The sequence below is a fragment of the Anneissia japonica genome, unplaced genomic scaffold (assembly GCF_011630105.1).
Source record: "Anneissia japonica isolate Jap-2015-1 unplaced genomic scaffold, ASM1163010v1 scaffold287588_len240510_cov160, whole genome shotgun sequence".
Lineage (NCBI taxonomy): Eukaryota > Metazoa > Echinodermata > Crinoidea > Comatulida > Comatulidae > Anneissia > Anneissia japonica.
Window position 1 is genome coordinate 37,983 of NW_022716955.1, and position 4,380 is coordinate 42,362.

General features: G+C 31.6%; 1 protein-coding gene across 5 annotated transcripts in view; it reads left to right on the forward strand.

Moving 5' to 3' along the window:
* Window positions 1-2,546: 2,546 nt before the first annotated feature.
* Window positions 2,547-4,380, forward strand: part of LOC117110080 — an 8,936-nt gene continuing 7,102 nt past the window's right edge. For 2 of the 5 annotated variants that reach the window (XR_004445623.1, XM_033252666.1), the window contains exon 1: window positions 2,547-2,941. The gene's annotated coding sequence lies outside the window, so the exon portion shown is untranslated. The remainder of the gene's footprint in view (window positions 2,942-4,380) is intronic. The other 3 variants (XR_004445622.1, XR_004445621.1, XR_004445620.1) reach the window with 3 other exon arrangements.

Sequence of the window (4,380 nt, forward strand, 5' to 3'; positions counted from 1 at the left end):
TTTTTTTCAATTTACTTGATCTTGAGAATGGTTCCATGATGGACCCGAAACGTCGATCTTTCTTGTCATTAAATTTTGTTTTGAGATTATGTTCTTAATTGATTTAATAAATAAAAGCCACAAATAATAATTTGATTTACTAAATTTCATTATATAAAAATAGTTAGCTTTAACATAGATTAAAAATATGTTACACCTTACTTATATTAATATTTGGTCTTTTTAATTAATTTTCTTTTTTTTTTTATTGGAAATTCCGTAGTGCAAATTCCGTAGTGCAGAGTAAATTTATCAAAACCCATTAGGTTTACAGTAATATGAAACAAAAATTTAGTTTATACAGAAATAGTATCTAAAATGATCTCAGTTTCCAAAGTTAAAGCAAAAGATCTAATCTAAACACACAATATTAGGCAGGATGTATTTGTTTGGAAAAGAACCCACTCTTTTGTGAAATTAAGAGGTTTATAGATGAAAATTGTAAATTTAGAAATAAGTTTTATTTTTTCCTTTGAACTGAGATCAATATGTGATTTTTAAAAATTTCTTTAAAAGCATTTGTTTTTTAACAATTACAGCAGATGCAAATAATGTTCTGAGAGATAATCGAAAAACAATGGCCACTGAATAACATTTTTTGATAGTAGAAATAAAAGTTTTAAAAATGTTATTTCACTAACAAAGTAGAGGAATGACATACAGTATACAGTACTTCAACTACCAAAATATGCAACTAATAGATAACCACAAACTTCACTTTTGTTAAATATCAAATGAATTAACTTTACATGTTATAAACAATGCAAATAAACAGTAGTTAAAGCATGTGGATCAATTGTGTGTTTGAATCACAAGTTCATGTATGGGGAAAGGGAGAGGCTTACTTTCTCGCAAACTTAGCAATAAATTGTCTGCTTAGAGTTTATTCAAAGAAGTATTGCTTTTAGTAATTCATTCATTCTTTAAACTCAAGACGCTTTTCAAAACATGTTGCTAATTTAATTACAAAGGAAATTTGTAGAGAATAAAATATAATTTGTTAGGTTTATTTAGATTTGACTCTAAAATATACCATGAGGGTTTCTTATTTGTTTTTTGTTTTGTTTTATAAATTTGTTTAATTAAAACATTCTTGATTATACCGAGCTTGTTACTGTCACGCACTATAAAACTTTGGGCGATCTGACGTCATCACAGCCGAACCACATGTCTAGTCTGCAAAACACCCCACGAAAATGGACCAATTGGCGGGAAGGAAGAGTTTTTGGGGGCGCAACCTGTTCTGTTTACAACTAGACTGCCGACCAGCAAGTGCCATTGCCGTATGGAACGCCGTTACTGCCTTTGGTGGCTCTTTTCCGTTCGGCGCATTTGTTATTCGGCCCTTTTAACATTACGTTCGGTGCTTTTAAATTATGTTCGGTGCTTTTTACATTACGTTCGGTGCTTTTTACATTACGTTCGGTGATTTGAACATTACGTTCGGTGCTTTTTACATGACGTTCGGTGCTTTGAACATTACGTTCGGTGCTTTGAACATTACCTGTCTCTTATACACATCTAGATGTGTATAAGAGACAGCTATCATTTTCAATGGCGCCCTCAATTTACACAGAAAGTTCAGTACAGCTATGTTTGAAACTCGAGCGTTGCGGTGTTTGGGTGTAATCAACTTACGACATACGATCATGTGAGCCAAGTTCCACAGCACCCTGTCTGAGATGTTAGTTTGACATGGCTAACTTGTTGCCGTACAACAAGGATTGAACTTCGTATTTTCCAACGGCTGTGTATTTTTCCCATGTGCGCTACTAAATTTGGAACTTCGACTTGTGTGGTTGAAATTACTTTAAAATTGGCCTATCCGGACAGGAAAATTCCGTCGATATAGCCGAAATTCGACTTATAAAAATTCGAATTAAACACACAATTTACACAGTAATACATAGGAAAGAATTGGGACTTTTTAAAAAATTCGACTGACGCGAATTTTCGACTTAAACAGAGTCGACTTTGGCGGACTCGACTGTATATACATACTTATATATATATACATAATATGTATATAGTATGTATATATGTTATAATGTATATATATATATGTATATATATATACACATACATACACTGCAAAAAAAATCTGTAATTTTACAGAGAAAATTCGTCTGTAATTTGTTTTTACAGGTTTTTGCTCTTAAAAAAACATAACATTATTATTCGTTTTTGTTAATTAAGCAACAATCTACATAATGTATGTTAAATTACATGTACGGTATTTATAAATCTGTAAATTTACAAAATGTTATTTTTCTGAGTCATTAATTTTACATTTTTTTGGTATTTTTAATAATTTCTGTAATACAACAGTGGTTTTGTTAAATTAAAACCTTATTTGCATAATGTTTGTTAATTTACATATCTTGTATATTTTGATAAATCTAAATTTATGATTGTTTTTGTGATATTAATTTTGCTTGTGTTTTATTTTAACAGAATATTACCGGTAAATTACGAAGTTTACAGAATATATGTTATTTCTGAAAACTCTGTAAATCTACAAACTCATGTTACGGTGGTATTTTATTTGTGGTTGTGTCAAAACACTTCGTAAATTTACTATACTTTGACGATTTTTAGAATTAGGGCGTAATATTTTTTAAATTTTGTTTTTGTTTTTGTTTTTTTTAAATAATAATAATAAAAATAATAAAACTTTGAAAATGTCACTGGAGATATCACGTGATGAATAAACCGCGCGCTGGAAGATACGCTGATGTGCGCCAAAAATATCTGTCGACCAACCAACTCCTGTCGGCCGCAGACAACATCACGCCATCACCATCTCATCTTCCTTGTACTTCTCTGGTCCTCACGCTTCGTAACGTGCTGGGGTTGTCGACTGTTTCTCTCATTAATAGTGCTGAAAGTCTTCAAAAACGAGGTTAGATGTATTTATTGTGTTCGATAGATAGTTTAGAAACAGGCCTAACTATATTTCCTGGCTTTTTAATGCCTGAGCTGGGGGGAAAAGGACTAGCCTAGCCTAGGCCTAGTGAATTTTTGAATGGTTTTAGGTAGGCCCTAGGCTAGGCCTAGGTTAATTTTCTCCTGTCTCTGTCGGTGTTGCATGCGTCGCTTGCACCTTGATGCGCGTGCGACAAAGAGTATTTTTAGCTATAATAACCAGCCTATTACTGCTAGGCCTAGGTACATGCATACACATGTACACTTGCAAAATCTGTCAACAAAAAACATCTTCAGTGAAGGATATACACCAACCACTACAGAATACATAGAAATGTTGCAAATTTTAGATTTCCATGTGGTGTGCAGGGATGCTTTCAGTCATTTCGTACCTATTCTTCTTTCAATTCACATGTTACTCGATATCATAGACACTTTCGGAAGGAACATGCCATTAATATTAGAAACAGTACAGATCTTGTGACTGTGAAATGTAGTTTAAACATTTGTCAACAAGTTTGTAGCAATATTCGTCAATTGATTAAGCATTTAAAATCTCATATTGGGAAGTTTTGGAGGTGAAATGCCCTTTTTGGTCTTGCTCAAAGATATTCAAAAATAAGTCATCCTTTGCCTCGCACATTTCACGAAATCACAGGGATTGGTCTGTTCAAAAGATTGCTCCTGAATATCGGCAGATTTCCCAACTGGTTGAAGAACATGTTGATGTTGATTTTGATGGAGAATTAACAACAGATTTGAATTTTGAAGATGTAGCTCTACAAGTACAACAAGATGTTGATAATACCTTTCAGCAATGTACTGCTAGTAGTAGTAGTATCCCTGTCTCTTATACACATCTAGATGTGTATAAGAGACAGGTTGTGAAGTTTATTGTTTTTGATGATAATCTTGGAAAGTATTAAGATGTTTCTTGTAGTTTTTTTATCATCAGTGCATGGATAGCAGCCAAGTAATTATCATAAAAAAGGGTTCTTTTTAAAAATGCCAATGAAAAAGAGCTTATTTGTTTTTTATATTGTATAATACTATACAGTACAAAAAAATACAAATTTTATGAAAGATGTTGATAATATAATTATACTTTAACAAATTTGCATTAAAATGTTTTTGAAGTATAGATTATTTTAATCATTCATAACATTTGTCATAAGCATTTTGATATCTATATTTAGCACAATTTATTGTAAATATCATTGTATCACTTCTATAATAGTCTAATCTTTAAAAAAAAAAAAAACTTGGAAAGTATTAACCAGTTTCTTGTAGTTTTTAATGATCAGTACATGGATAGCAGCCATGCAATTATTATAAAAAAGAGTTCTTTTTAAAAATGCTAATGACAAAGACCTTATTCGTTTTTTATATTGTATAATAGCTGTCTCTTATACACAT